Consider the following 21,096-nt stretch of genomic DNA (forward strand, 5'->3'; position numbering starts at 1 on the left):
CAGGAGCTCAGGGTGTTACTATATATGGTAATAACAGTGTATATGGGGATACAGGAGCTCAGGGTGTTACTATATGCGGTAATAACAGTGTATATGGTGATACAGGAGCTCAGGGTGTTACTATATGTGGTAATAATAGTGTATATGGGGATACAGGAGCTCAGGGTGTTACTATATGCGGTAATAACAGTGTATATGGTGATACAGGAGCTCAGGGTGTTACTATATGTGGTAATAATAGTGTATATGGGGATGCAGGAGCTCAGGGTGTTACTATATGTGGTAATAACAGTGTATATGGGGGATACAGGAGCTCAGGGTGTTACTATATGTGGTAATAACAGTGTATATGGGGGATACAGGAGCTCAGGGTGTTAGTATATGCTGTAATAACAGTGTATATGGGGATACAGGAGCTCAGGGTGTTACTATATGTGGTAATAACAGTGTATATGGGGGATACAAGAGCTCAGGGTGTTACTATATGTGGTAATAACAGTGTATATGGGGGATACAGGAGCTCAGGGTGTTAGTATATATGGTAATAACAGTGTATATGGGGGATACAGGAGCTCAGGGTGTTACTATATGTGGTAATAATAGTGTATATGGAGATGGAGGAGCTCAGGGTGTTACTATATACGGTAATAACAGTGTATATGGGGGATACAGGAGCTCAGGGTGTTACTATATGTGGTAATAATAGTGTATATGGGGATGCAGGAGCTCAGGGTGTTACTATATGTGGTAATAACAGTGTATATGGGGGATACAGGAGCTCAGGGTGTTACTATATGTGGTAATAACAGTGTATATGGGGGATACAGGAGCTCAGGGTGTTAGTATATGCTGTAATAACAGTGTATATGGGGATACAGGAGCTCAGGGTGTTTCTATATGCGGTAATAACAGTGTATATGGTGGATACAGGAGCTCAGGGTGTTACTGTATGCTGTAATAACAGTGTATATGGGGGATACAGGAGCTCAGGGTGTTACTATATGTGGTAATAACAGTGTATATGGGGGATACAGGAGCTCAGGGTGTTACTATATGTGGTAATAACAGTGTATATGGGATACAGGAGCTCAGGGTGTTACTATATGTGGTAATAACAGTGTATATGGGGGATACAGGAGCACAGGGTGTTACTATATGTGGTAATAATAGTGTATATGGGGGATACAGGAGCTCAGGGTGTTACTATATGCGGTAATAACAGTGTATATGGGGATACAGGAGCACAGGGTGTTACTATATGTGGTAATAACAGTGTATATGGGGGATACAGGAGCTCAGGGTGTTACTATATGTGGTAATAACAGTGTTATATGGGGGGACACAGGAGCTCAGGGGTGTTACTATATACGGTAATAACAGTGTCTATGAGGATACAGGAGCTCAGGGTGTTACTATATGTGGTAACTGTATATGTGAATGGAGGAGCTCGTGTATATGGGGGATACAGGAGCTCAGGGTGTTACTATATGCGGTAATAACAGTGTATATGGGGGATACAGGAGCTCAGGGTGTTACTATATGTGGTAATAACAGTGTATATGGGGGGTACAGGAACTCAGGGTGTTGCTATATGTGGTAATAACAGTGTATATGGGGATACAGGAGCTCAGGGTGTTTCTATATGTGGTAATAATACTGTATATGGGGATGGAGGAGCTCAGGGTGTTACTATATGCTGTAATAACAGTGTATATGGGGGATACAGGAGCTCAGGGTGTTACTATATGCGGTAATAACAGAGTATATGGGGCACAGTAGCTCAGGGTGTTACTATATGCTGTAATAACAGTGTATATGGGGGATACAGGAGCTCAGGGTGTTACTATATGCGGTAATAACAGTGTATATGGTGATACAGGAGCTCAGGGTGTTACTATATACTGTAATAACAGTGTATATGGGGATACAGGAGCTCAGGGTGTTTCTATATGCGGTAATAACAGTGTATATGGTGGATACAGGAGCTCAGGGTGTTACTATATGCTGTAATAACAGTGTATATGGGGGATACAGGAGCTCAGGGTGTTACTATATGTGGTAATAACAGTGTATATGGGGGGTACAGGAGCTCAGGGTGTTACTATATGTGGTAATAACAGTGTATATGGGGGATACAGGAGCTCAGGGTGTTACTATATGTGGTAATAACAGTGTATATGGGGATACAGGAGCTCAGAGTGTTACTATATGTGGTAATACCAGTGTATATGGGGATGGACGAGCTCAGGGTGTTACTATATACGGTGATAGTGTATATGGGGATAAAGGAGCTCAGGGTGTTACTATATGCGGTAATAACAGTGTATATGGGGGATACAGGAGCTCACGGTGTTACTATATGCGGTAATAAAAGTGTATATGGGGATGGAGTAGCTCAGGGTGTTACTGTATGCTGTAATAACAGTGTATATGGGGGATACAGGAGCTCAGGGTGTTACTATATGTGGTAATAACAGTGTATATGGGGATACAGGAGCTCAGGGTGTTACTATATGTGGTAATAACAGTGTATATGGGGATACAGGAGCTCAGGGTGTTACTATATGTGGTAATAACAGTGTATATGGGGGATACAGGAGCACAGGGTGTTACTATATGTGGTAATAATAGTGTATATGGGGATACAGGAGCTCAAGGGTGTTACTATATGCGGTAATAACAATGTATATGGGGATGGAGGAGCTCAGGGTGTTACTATATACGGTAATAACAGTGCATATGGGGGATACAGGAGCTCAGGGTGTTACTATATGCTGTAATAACAGTGTATATGGGGGATACAGGAGCTCAGGGTGTTACTATATGTGGTAATAACAGTGTATTTGGGGATAAAGGAGCTCAGGGTGTTACTATATGTGGTAATAATAGTGTATATGGAGATGGAGGAGCTCAGGGTGTTACTATATACGGTAATAACAGTGTATATGGGGATACAGGAGCTCAGGGTGTTACTATATGTGGTAATAATAGTGTATATGGGGATGCAGGAGCTCAGGGTGTTACTATATGTGGTAATAACAGTGTATATGGGGGATACAGGAGCTCAGGGTGTTACTATATGTGGTAATAACAGTGTATATGGGGGGATACAGGAGCTCAGGGTGTTAGTATATGCTGTAATAACAGTGTATATGGGGATACAGGAGCTCAGGGTGTTTCTATATGCGGTAATAACAGTGTATATGGTGGATACAGGAGCTCAGGGTGTACTGTATGCTGTAATAACAGTGTATATGGGGGATACAGGAGCTCAGGGTGTTACTATATGTGGTAATAACAGTGTATATGGGGATACAGGAGCTCAGGGTGTTACTATATGTGGTAATAACAGTGTATATGGGGATACAGGAGCTCAGGGTGTTACTATATGTGGTAATAACAGTGTATATGGGGGTTACAGGAGCACAGGGTGTTACTATATGTGGTAATAATAGTGTATATGGGGATACAGGAGCTCAGGGTGTTACTATATGCGGTAATAACAGTGTATATGGGGATACAGGAGCACAGGGTGTTACTATATGTGGTAATAACAGTGTATATGGGGGATACAGGAGCTCAGGGTGTTACTATATGTGGTAATAACAGTGTATATGGGGGACACAGGAGCTCAGGGTGTTACTATATACGGTAATAACAGTGTCTATGAGGATACAGGAGCTCAGGGTGTTACTATATGTGGTAACTGTATATGTGAATGGAGGAGCTCGTGTATATGGGGATACAGGAGCTCAGGGTGTTACTATATGCGGTAATAACAGTGTATATGGGGGATACAGGAGCTCAGGGTGTTACTATATGTGGTAATAACAGTGTATATGGGGGGTACAGGAACTCAGGGTGTTGCTATATGTGGTAATAACAGTGTATATGGGGATACAGGAGCTCAGGGTGTTTCTATATGTGGTAATAATACTGTATATGGGGATGGAGGAGCTCAGGGTGTTACTATATGCTGTAATAACAGTGTATATGGGGGATACAGGAGCTCAGGGTGTTACTATATGCGGTAATAACAGAGTATATGGGGCACAGTAGCTCAGGGTGTTACTATATGCTGTAATAACAGTGTATATGGGGATACAGGAGCTCAGGGTGTTACTATATGCGGTAATAACAGTGTATATGGTGATACAGGAGCTCAGGGTGTTACTATATACTGTAATAACAGTGTAATATGGGGATACAGGAGCTCAGGGTGTTTCTATATGCGGTAATAACAGTGTATATGGTGGATACAGGAGCTCAGGGTGTTACTATATGCTGTAATAACAGTGTATATGGGGGATACAGGAGCTCAGGGTGTTACTATATGTGGTAATAACAGTGTATATGGGGGGGTACAGGAGCTCAGGGTGTTACTATATGTGGTAATAACAGTGTATATGGGGGATACAGGAGCTCAGGGTGTTACTATATGTGGTAATAACAGTGTATATGGGGATACAGGAGCTCAGAGTGTTACTATATGTGGTAATACCAGTGTATATGGGGATGGACGAGCTCAGGGTGTTACTATATACGGTGATAGTGTATATGGGGATAAAGGAGCTCAGGGTGTTACTATATGCGGTAATAACAGTGTATATGGGGATACAGGAGCTCACGGTGTTACTATATGCGGTAATAAAAGTGTATATGGGGATGGAGTAGCTCAGGGTGTTACTGTATGCTGTAATAACAGTGTATATGGGGGGATACAGGAGCTCAGGGTGTTACTATATGTGGTAATAACAGTGTATATGGGGATACAGGAGCTCAGGGTGTTACTATATGTGGTAATAACAGTGTATATGGGGATACAGGAGCTCAGGGTGTTACTATATGTGGTAATAACAGTGTATATGGGGGATACAGGAGCACAGGGTGTTACTATATGTGGTAATAATAGTGTATATGGGGATACAGGAGCTCAGGGTGTTACTATATGCGGTAATAACAATGTATATGGGGATGGAGGAGCTCAGGGTGTTACTATATACGGTAATAACAGTGCATATGGGGGATACAGGAGCTCAGGGTGTTACTATATGCTGTAATAACAGTGTATATGGGGGATACAGGAGCTCAGGGTGTTACTATATGTGGTAATAACAGTGTATTGGGGATAAAGGAGCTCAGGGTGTTACTATATGCTTAACAGTGTATATGGGGGATACAGGAGCTCAGGTGTTACTATATGCGGTAATAACAGTGTATAATGGGGATACAGGAGTTCAGGGTGTTACTATATGCGGTAATAACAGTGTATATGGGGATACAGGAGCTCAGGGTGTTACTATATGTGGTAATAACGGTGTTTATGGGGATACAGGAGCTCAGGGTATTACTATATACGGTAATAACAGTGTATATGGGGATACAGGAGCTCAGGGTGTTACTATATGCGGTAATAACAGTGTATATTGGGGACACAGGAGCTAAGGATGTTACTATATACGGTAAGTGTATATGGGGTATACAGGAGCTCAGGGTATTACTATATACGGAAATAGTGTATATGGGGATGGAGGAGCTCGGGTGTTACTATATACGGTAATAGTGTATATGGGGATGGAGGAGCTCAGGGTGTTACTATATGCGGTAATAACAGTGTATATGGGGACACAGGAGCTCAGGGTGTTACTATATGCGGTAATAACAGTGTATATGGGGCACAGTAGCTCAGGGTTGTTACTATATGCTGTAATAACAGTGTATATGGGGGGATACAGTAGCTCAGGGTGTTACTATATGTGGTAATAACAGTGTATATGGGGGGTACAGGAGCTCAGGGTGTTACTAAATGTGGTAATAACAGTGTATATGGGAATACAGGAACTCAGGGTGTTGCTATATGTGGTAATAACAGTGTATATGGGGATACAGGAGCTCAGGGTGTTTCTATATGTGGTAATAATACTGTATATGGGGATGGAGGAGCTCAGGGTGTTACTATATGCTGTAATAACAGTGTATATGGGGGATACAGGAGCTCAGGGTGTTACTATATGTGGTAATAACAGTGTATATGGGGGGTACAGGAGCTCAGGGTGTTACTATATGTGGTAATAACAGTGTATATGGGGGATACAGGAGCTCAGGGTGTTACTATATGTGGTAATAACAGTGTATATGGGGATACAGGAGCTCAGGGTATTACTATATGTGGTAATAACAGTGTATATGGGGATACAGGAGCTCAGGGTATTACTATATGTGGTAATAACAGTGTATATGGGGATACAGGAGCTCAGGGTGTTACTATATGTCGTAATAATAGTGTATATGGGGATGGAGGAGCTCAGGGTGTTACTATATGCTGTAATAACAGTGTATATGGGGGATACAGGAGCTCAGGGTGTTTCTATATGCGGTAATAACAGTGTATATGGTGGATACAGGAGCTCAGGGTGTTACTATATGCTGTAATAACAGTGTATATGGGGGATACAGGAGCTCAGGGTGTTACCATATGTGGTAATAACAGTGTATATGGGGGTACAGGAGATCAGGGTGTTACTATATGTGGTAATAACAGTGTATATGGGGGATACAGGAGCTCAGGGTGTTACTATATGTGGTAATAACAGTGTATATGGGGATACAGGAACTCCGGGTGTTACTATATGTGGTAATAACAGTGTATATGGGGACACAGGAACTCAGGGTGTTACTATATGTGATAATAACAGTGTATATGGGGATACAGGAGCTCAGAGTGTTACTATATGTGGTAATACCAGTGTATATGGGGATGGACGAGCTCAGGGTGTTACTATATACGGTGATAGTGTATATGGGGATAAAGGAGCTCAGGGTGTTACTATATGCGGTAATAACAGTGTATATGGGGATACAGGAGCTCACGGTGTTACTATATGCGGTAATAAAAGTGTATATGGGGATGGAGTAGCTCAGGGTGTTACTATATACGGTAATAACAGTGTATATGGGGGATACAGGAGCTCAGGGTGTTACTATATGTGGTAATAATAGTGTATATGGGGATACAGGAGCTCAGGGTGTTACTATATGTGGTAATAATAGTGTATATGGGGATACAGGAGCTCAGGGTGCTACTATATGCGGTAATAACAATGTATATGGGGATGGAGGAGCTCAGGGTGTTACTATATACGGTAATAACAGTGTATATGGGGGATACAGGAGCACAGGGTGTTACTATATGTGGTAATAGTGTATATGGGGATACAGGAGCTCAGGGTGTTACTATATGCGGTAATAACAGTGTATATGGGGATGGAGGAGCTCAGAGTGTTACTATATACGGTAATAGTGTATATGGGGATACAGGAGCTCAGGGTGTTACTATATGTGGTAATAACAGTGTATATGGAGATACAGGAGCTCAGGGTGTTACTATATGTGGTAATAACAGTGTATATGGGGATACAGGAGCTCAGGGTGTTACTATATGTGGTAATAATAGTGTATATGGAGATGGAGGAGCTCAGGGTGTTACTATATACGGTAATAACAGTGTATATGGGGGATACAGGAGCTCAGGGTGTTACTATATGTGGTAATAATAGTGTATATGGAGATGGAGGAGCTCAGGGTGTTACTATATACAGTAATAACAGTGTATATGGGGATACAGGAGCTCAGGCTGTTACTATATACGGTAATAACAGTGTATATGGGGATACAGGAGCTCAGGGTGTTACTATATGCGGTAATAACAGTGTATATGGTGATACAGGAGCTCAGGGTGTTACTATATGTGGTAATAATAGTGTATATGGGGATGCAGGAGCTCAGGGTGTTACTATATGTGGTAATAACAGTGTATATGGGGGATACAGGAGCTCAGGGTGTTACTATATGTGGTAATAACAGTGTATATGGGGATACAGGAGCTCAGGGTGTTTCTATATGCGGTAATAACAGTGTATATGGTGGATACAGGAGCTCAGGGTGTTACTATATGCTGTAATAACAGTGTATATGGGGGATACAGGAGCTCAGGGTGTTACTATATGTGGTAATAACAGTGTATATGGGGATACAGGAGCTCAGGGTGTTACTATATGTGGTAATAACAGTGTATATGGGGATGGACGAGCTCAGGGTGTTACTATATACGGTGATAGTGTATATGGGGGATACAGGAGCTCAGGGTGTTTCTATATGCGGTAATAACAGTGTATATGGTGGATACAGGAGCTCAGGGTGTTACTATATGCTGTAATAACAGTGTATTTGGGGGTACAGGAGCTCAGGGTGTTACTATATGTGGTAATAACAGTGTATATGGGGGATACAGGAGCTCAGGGTGTTACTATATGTGGTAATAACAGTGTATATGGGGATACAGGAACTCAGGGTGTTACTATATGTGGTAATAACAGTGTATATGGGGATACAGGAGCTCAGAGTGTTACTATATGTGGTAATACCAGTGTATATGGGGATGGACGAGCTCAGGGTGTTACTATATACGATGATAGTGTATATGGGGATAAAGGAGCTCAGGGTGTTACTTAATGCGGTAATAACAGTGTATATGGGGATACAGGAGCTCACGGTGTTACTATATGCGGTAATAACAGTGTATATGGGGATGGAGTAGCTCAGGGTGTTACTATATACGGTAATAACAGTGTATATGGGGGATACAGGAGCTCAGGGTGTTACTATATGTGGTAATAACAGTGTCTATGGGGATACAGGAGCTCAGGGTGTTACTATATGTGGTAACTGTATATGTGAATGGAGGAGCTCGTGTATATGGGGATACAGGAGCTCAGGGTGTTACTATGTGATAATAACAGTGTCTATGGGGATACAGGAGTTCAGGGTGTTACTATATACGGTAATAGTGTATATGGGGGTACAGGAGCTCAGGGTGTTACTATATGCGGTAATAACAGTGTATATGGGGCACAGTAGCTCAGGGTGTTACTATATGCTGTAATAACAGTGTATATGGGGGATACAGGAGCTCAGGGTGTTACTATATGCGGTAATAACAGTGTATATGATGATACAGGAGCTCAGGGTGTTACTATATGCTGTAATAACAGTGTATATGGGGGATACAGGAGCTCAGGGTGTTACTATATGTGGTAATAACAGTGTATATGGGGGGTACAGGAGCTCAGGGTGTTACTATATGTGGTAATAACAGTGCATATGGGGGATACAGGAGCTCAGGGTGTTACTATATGTGGTAATAACAGTGTATATGGGGATACAGGAGCTCAGAGTGTTACTATATGTGGTAATACCAGTGTATATGGGGATGGACGAGCTCAGGGTGTTACTATATACGGTGATAGTGTATATGGGGATAAGGGAGCTCAGGGTGTTACTATATGCGGTAATAACAGTGTATATGGGGATACAGGAGCTCACGGTGTTACTATATGCGGTAATAAAAGTGTATATGGGGATGGAGTACCTCAGGGTGTTACTATATACGGTAATAACAGTGTATATGGGGGATACAGGAGCTCAGGGTGTTACTATATGTGGTAATAATAGTGTATATGGGGATACAGGAGCTCAGGGTGTTACTATATGTGGTAATAATAGTGTATATGGGGATGTAGGAGCTCAGGGTGTTACTATATGCGGTAATAACAATGTATATGGGGATGGAGGAGCTCAGGGTGTTACTATATACGGTAATAACAGTGTATATGGGGGATACAGGAGCTCAGGGTGTTACTATATGTGGTAATAACAGTGTATATGGGGATACAGGAGCTCAGGGTGTTAATATATGTGGTAATAACAGTGTATATGGGGATACAGGAGCTCAGGGTGTTACTATATGTGGTAATAATAGTGTATATGGAGATGGAGGAGCTCAGGGTGTTACTATATACGGTAATAACTGTGTATATGGGGGATACAGGAGCTGAGGGTGTTACTATATGTGGTAATAATAGTGTATGTGGAGATGGAGGATCTCAGGGTGTTACTATATACGGTAATAACAGTGTATATGGGGGATACAGGAGCTCAGGGCGTTACTATATGCGGTAATAACAGTGTATATGGGGATAGAGGAGTCTAGGGTGTTACTATATACGGTAATAGTGTATATGGAGGAGCTCAGGGTATTACTATATACTGTAATAACAGTGTATATGGGGATACAGGAGATCAGGGTGTTACTATATACGGCAATAACAGTGTATATGGGGATACAGGAGCTCAGGGTGTTACTATATGCGGTAATAACAGTGTATATGGTGATACAGGAGCTCAGGGTGTTACTATATGTGGTAATAATAGTGTATATGGGGATGCAGGAGCTCAGGGTGTTACTATATGTGGTAATAACAGTGTATATGGGGGATACAGGAGCTCAGGGTGTTACTATATGTGGTAATAACAGTGTATATGGGGGATACAGGAGCTCAGGGTGTTACTATATGTGGTAATAATAGTGTATATGGAGATGGAGGAGCTCAGGGTGTTACTATATACGGTAATAACAGTGTATATGGGGGATACAGGAGCTCAGGGTGTTACTATATGTGGTAATAATAGTGTATATGGAGATGGAGGAGCTCAGGGTGTTACTATATACGGTAATAACAGTGTATATGGGGGATACAGAAGCTCAGGGTGTTACTATAAGCGGTAATAACAGTGTATATGGGGATGGAGGAGCCCAAGGTGTTACTATATACGGTAATAGTGTGTATGGAGGAGCTCAGGGTGTTACTATATACGGTAATAACAGTGTATATGGGGATACAGGAGCTCAGGGTGTTACTATATATGGTAATAACAGTGTATATGGGGATACAGGAGCTCAGGGTGTTACTATATGCGGTAATAACAGTGTATATGGTGATACAGGAGCTCAGGGTGTTACTATATGTGGTAATAATAGTGTATATGGGGATGCAGGAGCTCAGGGTGTTACTATATGTGGTAATAACAGTGTATATGGGGGATACAGGAGCTCAGGGTGTTACTATATGTGGTAATAACTGTATATGGGGGATACAGGAGCTCAGGGTGTTAGTATATGCTGTAATAACAGTGTATATGGGGATACAGGAGCTCAGGGTGTTACTATATGTGGTAATAACAGTGTATATGGGGGATACAGGAGCTCAGGGTGTTACTATATGTGGTAATAACAGTGTATATGGGGGATACAGGAGCTCAGGGTGTTAGTATATACGGTAATAACAGTGTATATGGGGGATACAGGAGCTCAGGGTGTTACTATATGTGGTAATAATAGTGTATATGGAGATGGAGGAGCTCAGGGTGTTACTATATACGGTAATAACAGTGTATATGGGGGATACAGGAGCTCAGGGTGTTACTATATGTGGTAATAATAGTGTATATGGGGATGCAGGAGCTCAGGGTGTTACTATATGTGGTAATAACAGTGTATATGGGGGATACAGGAGCTCAGGGTGTTACTATATGTGGTAATAACAGTGTATATGGGGGATACAGGAGCTCAGGGTGTTAGTATATGCTGTAATAACAGTGTATATGGGGATACAGGAGCTCAGGGTGTTTCTATATGCGGTAATAACAGTGTATATGGTGGATACAGGAGCTCAGGGTGTTACTGTATGCTGTAATAACAGTGTATATGGGGGATACAGGAGCTCAGGGTGTTACTATATGTGGTAATAACAGTGTATATGGGGATACAGGAGCTCAGGGTGTTACTATATGTGGTAATAACAGTGTATATGGGGATACAGGAGCTCAGGGTGTTACTATATGTGGTAATAACAGTGTATATGGGGGATACAGGAGCACAGGGTGTTACTATATGTGGTAATAATAGTGTATATGGGGATACAGGAGCTCAGAGTGTTACTATATGCGGTAATAACAGTGTATATGGGGATACAGGAGCTCAGGGTGTTACTATATGTGGTAATAACAGTGTATATGGGGGATACAGGAGCTCAGGGTGTTACTATATGTGGTAATAACAGTGTATATGGGGGACACAGGAGCTCAGGGTGTTACTATATATGGTAATAACAGTGTCTATGGGGATACAGGAGCTCAGGGTGTTACTATATGTGGTAACTGTATATGTGAATGGAGGAGCTCGTGTATATGGGGATACAGGAGCTCAGGGTGTTACTATATGCGGTAATAACAGTGTATATGGGGCACAGTAGCTCAGGGTGTTACTATATGCTGTAATAACAGTGTATATGGGGGATACAGGAGCTCAGGGTGTTACTATATGCGGTAATAGCAGTGTATATGGTGATACAGGAGCTCAGGGTGTTACTATATGCTGTAATAACAGTGTATATGGGGGATACAGGAGCTCAGGGTGTTTCTATAAGCGGTAATAACAGTGTATATGGTGGATACAGGAGCTCAGGGTGTTACTATATGCTGTAATAACAGTGTATATGGGGGATACAGGAGCTCAGGGTGTTACTATATGTGGTAATAACAGTGTATATGGGGGGTACAGGAGCTCAGGGTGTTACTATATGTGGTAATAACAGTGTATATGGGGGATACAGGAGCTCAGGGTGTTACTATATGTGGTAATAACAGTGTATATGGGGATACAGGAGCTCAGAGTGTTACTATATGTGGTAATACCAGTGTATATGGGGATGGACGAGCTCAGGCTGTTACTATATATGGTGATAGTGTATATGGGGATAAAGGAGCTCAGGGTGTTACTATATGCGGTAATAACAGTGTATATGGGGATACAGGAGCTCACAGTGTTACTATATGCGGTAATAAAAGTGTATATGGGGATACAGGAGCTCAGGGTGTTACTGTATGCTGTAATAACAGTGTATATGGGGGATACAGGAGCTCAGGGTGTTACTATATGTGGTAATAACAGTGTATATGGGGATACAGGAGCTCAGGGTGTTACTATATGTGGTAATAACAGTGTATATGGGGATACAGGAGCTCAGGGTGTTACTATATGTGGTAATAACAGTGTATATGGGGGATACAGGAGCACAGGGTGTTACTATATGTGGTAATAATAGTGTATATGGGGATACAGGAGCTCAGGGTGTTACTATATGCGGTAATAACAATGTATATGGGGATGGAGGAGCTCAGGGTGTTACTATATACGGTAATAACAGTGTATATGGTGGATACAGGAGCTCAGGGTGTTACTGTATGCTGTAATAACAGTGTATATAGGGGATACAGGAGCTCAGGGTGTTACTATATGTGGTAATAACAGTGTATATGGGGATACAGGAGCTCAGGGTGTTACTATATGTGGTAATAACAGTGTATATGGGGATACAGGAGCTCAGGGTGTTACTATATGTGGTAATAACAGTGTATATGGGGGATACAGGAGCACAGGGTGTTACTGTATGCTGTAATAACAGTGTATATGGGGGATACAGGAGCTCAGGGTGTTACTATATGTGGTAATAACAGTGTATATGGGGATACAGGAGCTCAGGGTGTTACTATATGTGGTAATAACAGTGTATATGGGGATACAGGAGCTCAGGGTGTTACTATATGTGGTAATAACAGTGTATATGGGGGATACAGGAGCACAGGGTGTTACTATATGTGGTAATAATAGTGTATATGGGGATACAGGAGCTCAGGGTGTTACTATATGCGGTAATAACAGTGTATATGGGGATACAGGAGCTCAGGGTGTTACTATATGTGGTAATAACAGTGTATATGGGGGATACAGGAGCTCAGGGTGTTACTATATGTGGTAATAACAGTGTATATGGGGGACACAGGAGCTCAGGGTGTTACTATATATGGTAATAACAGTGTCTATGGGGATACAGGAGCTCAGGGTGTTACTATATGTGGTAACTGTATATGTGAATGGAGGAGCTCGTGTATATGGGGATACAGGAGCTCAGGGTGTTACTATATGCGGTAATAACAGTGTATATGGGGCACAGTAGCTCAGGGTGTTACTATATGCTGTAATAACAGTGTATATGGGGGATACAGGAGCTCAGGGTGTTACTATATGCGGTAATAGCAGTGTATATGGTGATACAGGAGCTCAGGGTGTTACTATATGCTGTAATAACAGTGTATATGGGGGATACAGGAGCTCAGGGTGTTTCTATAAGCGGTAATAACAGTGTATATGGTGGATACAGGAGCTCAGGGTGTTACTATATGCTGTAATAACAGTGTATATGGGGGATACAGGAGCTCAGGGTGTTACTATATGTGGTAATAACAGTGTATATGGGGGGTACAGGAGCTCAGGGTGTTACTATATGTGGTAATAACAGTGTATATGGGGGATAGAGGAGCTCAGGGTGTTACTATATGTGGTAATAACAGTGTATATGGGGATACAGGAGCTCAGAGTGTTACTATATGTGGTAATACCAGTGTATATGGGGATGGACGAGCTCAGGCTGTTACTATATATGGTGATAGTGTATATGGGGATAAAGGAGCTCAGGGTGTTACTATATGCGGTAATAACAGTGTATATGGGGATACAGGAGCTCACAGTGTTACTATATGCGGTAATAAAAGTGTATATGGGGATACAGGAGCTCAGGGTGTTACTGTATGCTGTAATAACAGTGTATATGGGGGATACAGGAGCTCAGGGTGTTACTATATGTGGTAATAACAGTGTATATGGGGATACAGGAGCTCAGGGTGTTACTATATGTGGTAATAACAGTGTATATGGGGATACAGGAGCTCAGGGTGTTACTATATGTGGTAATAACAGTGTATATGGGGGATACAGGAGCACAGGGTGTTACTATATGTGGTAATAATAGTGTATATGGGGATACAGGAGCTCAGGGTGTTACTATATGCGGTAATAACAATGTATATGGGGATGGAGGAGCTCAGGGTGTTACTATATACGGTAATAACAGTGTATATGGTGGATACAGGAGCTCAGGGTGTTACTGTATGCTGTAATAACAGTGTATATAGGGGATACAGGAGCTCAGGGTGTTACTATATGTGGTAATAACAGTGTATATGGGGATACAGGAGCTCAGGGTGTTACTATATGTGGTAATAACAGTGTATATGGGGATACAGGAGCTCAGGGTGTTACTATATGTGGTAATAACAGTGTATATGGGGGATACAGGAGCACAGGGTGTTACTATATGTGGTAATAATAGTGTATATGGGGATACAGGAGCTCAGGGTGTTACTATATGCGGTAATAACAGTGTATATGGGGATACAGGAGCTCAGGGTGTTACTATATGTGGTAATAACAGTGTATATGGGGGATACAGGAGCTCAGGGTGTTACTATATGTGGTAATAACAGTGTATATGGGGGACACAGGAGCTCAGGGTGTTACTATATACGGTAATAACAGTGTCTAAGGGGATACAGGAGCTCAGGGTGTTACTATATGTGGTAACTGTATATGTGAATGGAGGAGCTCGTGTATATGGGGCACAGTAGCTCAGGGTGTTACTATATGCTGTAATAACAGTGTATATGGGGGATACAGGAGCTCAGGGTGTTACTATATGCGGTAATAACAGTGTATATGGTGATACAGGAGCTCAGGGTGTTACTATATGCTGTAATAACAATGTATATGGGGGATACAGGAGCTCAGGGTGTTTCTATATGCGGTAATAACAGTGTATATGGTGGATACAGGAGCTCAGGGTGTTACTATATGCTGTAATAACAGTGTATATGGGGGATACAGGAGCTCAGGGTGTTACTATATGTGGTAATAACAGTGTATATGGGGGGTACAGGAGCTCAGGGTGTTACTATATGTGGTAATAACAGTGTATATGGGGGATACAAGAGCTCAGGGTGTTACTATATGTGGTAATAACAGTGTATATGGGGAGACAGGAGCTCAGAGTGTTACTATATGTGGTAATACCAGTGTATATGGGGATGGACGAGCTCAGGGTGTTACTATATACGGTGATAGTGTATATGGGGATAAAGGAGCTCAGGGTGTTACTATATGCGGTAATAACAGTGTATATGGGGATACAGGAGCTCACGGTGTTACTATATGCGGTAATAAAAGTGTATATGGGGATGGAGTAGCTCAGGGTGTTACTATATACGGTAATAACAGTGTATATGGGGGATACAGGAGCTCAGGGTGTTACTATATATGGTAATAATAGTGTATATGGAGATGGAGGAGCTCAGGGTGTTACTATATACGGTAATAACAGTGTATATGGGGGATACAGGAGCTCAGGGTGTTACTATATGTGGTAATAATAGTGTATATGGAGATGGAGGAGCTCAGGGTGTTACTATATACGGTAATAACAGTGTATATGGGGGATACAGGAGCTCAGGGTGTTACTATATGCGGTAATAACAGTGTATATGGGGATAGAGGAGTCCAGGGTGTTACTATATACGGTAATAGTGTATATGGAGGAGCTCAGGGTGTTACTATATACTGTAATAACAGTGTATATGGGGATACAGGAGCTCAGGGTGTTACTATATGTGGTAATAACAGTGTATATGGTGATACAGGAGCTCAGGGTGTTAGTATATGCTGTAATAACAGTGTATATGGGGATACAGGAGCTCAGGGTGTTTCTATATGCGGTAATAACAGTGTACATGGTGGATACAGGTGCTCAGGGTGTTACTATATGCTGTAATAACAGTGTATATGGGGGATACAGGAGCTCAGGGTGTTACTATATGTGGTAATAACAGTGTATATGGGGATACAGGAGCTCAGGGGGTTACTATATGTGGTAATAACAGTGTATATGGGGATACAGGAGCTCAGGGTGTTACTATATGTGGTAATAACAGTGTATATGGGGGATACAGGAGCACAGGGTGTTACTATATGTGGTAATAATAGTGTATATGGGGATACAGGAGCTCAGGGTGTTACTATATGCGGTAATAACAGTGTATATGGGGATACAGGAGCTCAGGGTGTTACTATATGTGGTAATAACAGTGTATATGGGGGATACAGGAGCTCAGGGTGTTACTATATGTGGTAATAACAGTGTATATGGGGGATACAGGAGCTCAGGGTGTTACTATATACGGTAATAACAGTGTCTATGGGGATACAGGAGCTCAGGGTGTTACTATATGTGGTAACTGTATATGTGAATGGAGGAGCTCGTGTATATGGGGATACAGGAGCTCAGGGTGTTACTATGTGATAATAACAGTGTCTATGGGGATACAGGAGTTCAGGGTGTTACTATATACGGTAATAGTGTATATGGGGGTACAGGAGCTCAGGGTGTTACTATATGCGGTAATAACAGTGTATATGGGGGATACAGGAGCTCAGGGTGTTACTATATGCGGTAATAACAGTGTATATGGTGATACAGGAGCTCAGGGTGTTACTATATGCGGTAATAACAGTGTATATGGGGATAGAGGAGTCAAGGGTGTTACTATATACGGTAATAGTGTATATGGAGGAGCTCAGGGTGTTTCTATATGCGGTAATAACAGTGTATATGGGGGATACAGGAGCTCAGGGTGTTACTATATGCGGTAATAACAGTGTATATGGTGATGCAGGAGCTCAGGCTGTTACTATATGTGGTAGTAACAGTGTATATGGGGATACAGGAGTTCAGGGTACTATATGTGGTAATAACAGTGTATATGGGGATACAGGAGCTCAGGGTACTATATGTGGTTATAACAGTGTATATGGGGATACAGGAGCTCAGGGTACTATATGTGGTAATAACAGTGTATATGGGGACACGGGAGCTCAGGGTGTTACTATATGTGGTAATAATTGTGTATATGGGGGATACAGGAGCTCAGGGTGTTACTATATGTGGTAATAACAGTGTATATGGAGATGGAGGAGCTCAGAGTGTTACTATATACGGTAATAGTGTATATGGGGATACAGGAGCTCAGGGTACTATATGTGGTAATAACAGTGTATATGGGGGATACAGGAGCTCAGGGTGTTACTATATGTGGTAATAACAGTGTATATGGAGATGGAGGAGCTCAGGGTGTTACTATATGTGGTAATAATAGTGTATATGGAGATGGAGGAGCTCAGGGTGTTACTATATACGGTAATAACAGAGTATATGGGGATACAGGAGCTCAGGGTACTATATGTGGTAATAACAGTGTATATGGGGGATACAGGAGCTCAGGGTGTTACTATATGTGGTAATAATAGTGTATATGGGTGATACAGGAGCTCAGGGTGTTACTATATGTGGTAATAATAGTGTATATGGGGGATACAGGAGCTCAGGGTGTTACTATATGTGGTAATAACAGTGTATATGGGGATACAGGAGCTCAGGGTACTATATGTGGTAATAACAGTGTATATGGGGATACAGGAGCTCAGGGTGTTACTATATACGGTAATAGTGTATATGGGGATGGAGGAGCTCAGGGTGTTACTATATGTGGTAATAATAGTGTATATGGGGATACAGGAACTCAGGGTGTTACTATATGTGGTAATAATAGTGTATATGGGGATACAGGAGCTCAGGGTGTTACTATATGTGGTAATAACAGTGTATATGGGGATGGAGGAGCTCAGGGTGTTACTATATGTGGTAATAACAGTGTATATGGGGATACAGGAACTCAGGCTGTTACTATATGTGGTAATAATAGTGTATATGGGGATACAGGAGCTCAGGGTGTTACTATATGCTGTAATAACAGTGTATATGGGGGATACAGGAGCTCAGGGTGTTACTATATGCGGTAATAACAGTGTATATGGGGATACAGGAGCTCAGGGTGTTACTATATGTGGTAATAACAGTGTATATGGGGATGGAGGAGCTCAGGGTGTTACTATATGTGGTAATAACAGTGTATATGGGGATACAGGAACTCAGGGTGTTACTATATGTGGTAATAATAGTGTATATGGGGATACAGGAGCTCAGGGTGTTACTGTATACGGTAATAACAGTGTATATGGGGGATACAGGAGCTCAGGGTGTTACTATATGCGGTAATAACAGTGTATATGGGGATACAGGAGCTCAGGGTGTTACTATATACGGTAATAGTGTATATGGGGATGGAGGAGCTCAGGGTGTTACTATATGTGGTAATAATAGTGTATATGGGGATAAAGGAACTCAGGGTGTTACTATATGTGGTAATAATAGTGTATATGGGGATACAGGAGCTCAGGGTGTTACTATATGTGGTAATAACAGTGTATATGGGGATGGAGGAGCTCAGGGTGTTACTATATGTGGTAATAACAGTGTATATGGGGATGGAGGAGCTCAGGGTGTTACTATATGTGGTAATAACAGTGTATATGGGGATACAGGAACTCAGGCTGTTACTATATGTGGTAATAATAGTGTATATGGGGATACAGGAGCTCAGGGTGTTACTATATGCTGTAATAACAGTGTATATGGGGGATACAGGAGCTCAGGGTGTTACTATATGCGGTAATAACAGTGTATATGGGGATACAGGAGCTCAGGGTGTTACTATATGTGGTAATAACAGTGTATATGGGGATGGAGGAGCTCAGGGTGTTACTATATGTGGTAATAACAGTGTATATGGGGATACAGGAACTCAGGGTGTTACTATATGTGGTAATAATAGTGTATATGGGGATACAGGAGCTCAGGGTGTTACTGTATACGGTAATAACAGTGTATATGGGGGATACAGGAGCTCAGGGTGTTACTATATGCGGTAATAACAGTGTATATGGGGGATACAGGAGCTCAGGGTGTTACTATATGTGGTAATAACAGTGTATATGGGGATACAGGAGCTCAGGGTGTTACTGTATACGGTAATAGTGTATATGGGGGATACAGGAGCTCAGGGTGTTACTATATGTGGTAATAATAGTGTATATGGGGATGGAGGAGCTCAGGGTGTTACTATATGTGGTAATAACAGTGTATATGGGGATACAGGAACTCAGGCTGTTACTATATGTGGTAATAATAGTGTATATGGGGATACAGGAGCTCAGGGTGTTACTATATGCTGTAATAACAGTGTATATGGGGGATACAGGAGCTCAGGTTGTTACTATATGCGGTAATAATAGTGTATATGGGGATACAGGAGCTCAGGGTGTTACTATATGTGGTAATAACAGTGTATATGGGGATGGAGGAGCTCAGGGTGTTACTATATGTGGTAATAACAGTGTATATGGGGATACAGGAACTCAGGGTGTTACTATATGTGGTAATAATAGTGTATATGGGGATACAGGAGCTCAGGGTGTTACTATATGCTGTAATAACAGTGTATATGGGGGATACAGGAGCTCAGGGTGTTACTATATGTGGTAATAACAGTGTATATGGGGATACAGGAGCTCAGGGTGTTACTGTATACGGTAATAACAGTGTATATGGGGGATACAGGAGCTCAGGGTGTTACTATATGTGGTAATAACAGTGTATATGGGGATACAGGAGCTCAGGGTGTTACTATATGTGGTAATAATAGTGTATATGGGGATGGAGGAGCTCAGGGTATTACTATATGTGGTAATAACAGTGTATATGGGGATACAGGAGCTCAGGGTGTTACTATATGCGGTAATAATAGTGTATATGGGGATACAGGAGCTCAGGGTGTTACTATATGTGGTAATAACAGTGTATATGGGGATGGAGGAGCTCAGGGTGTTACTATATGTGGTAATAACAGTGTATATGGGGATACAGGAACTCAGGGTGTTACTATATGTGGTAATAACAGTGTATATAAGGGATACAGGAGCTCAGGGTGTTACTATATGTGGTAATAACAGTGTATATGGGGGATACAGGAGCTCAGGGTGTTACTATATGCTGTAATAACAGTGTATATGGGGGATACAGGAGCTCAGGGTGTTACTGTATACGGTAATAACAGTGTATATGGGGGATACAGGAGCTCAGGGTGTTACTATATGTGGTAATAACAGTGTATATGGGGATACAGGAGCTCAGGGTGTTACTATATGTGGTAATAATAGTGTATATGGGGATACAGGAGCTCAGGGTGTTACTATATGTGGTAATAATAGTGTATATGGGGATGGAGGAGCTTGATTCTGAGGTGTATATATATATATATATATATATATATATATATATATATATATATATATATATA

The 21,096-nt window shown here is 41.7% G+C and overlaps 1 protein-coding gene across 2 annotated transcripts in view; it reads left to right on the forward strand.

Moving 5' to 3' along the window:
- Nucleotides 1-21,096, forward strand: part of DFFA (DNA fragmentation factor subunit alpha) — a 45,438-nt gene that overhangs the window by 14,990 nt on the left and 9,352 nt on the right. The window lies entirely within an intron of this gene.

Source organism: Taudactylus pleione, unplaced genomic scaffold (genome assembly GCF_031769625.1).
Source record: "Taudactylus pleione unplaced genomic scaffold, aTauple2 ptg001867l, whole genome shotgun sequence".
NCBI lineage: Eukaryota > Metazoa > Chordata > Amphibia > Anura > Myobatrachidae > Taudactylus > Taudactylus pleione.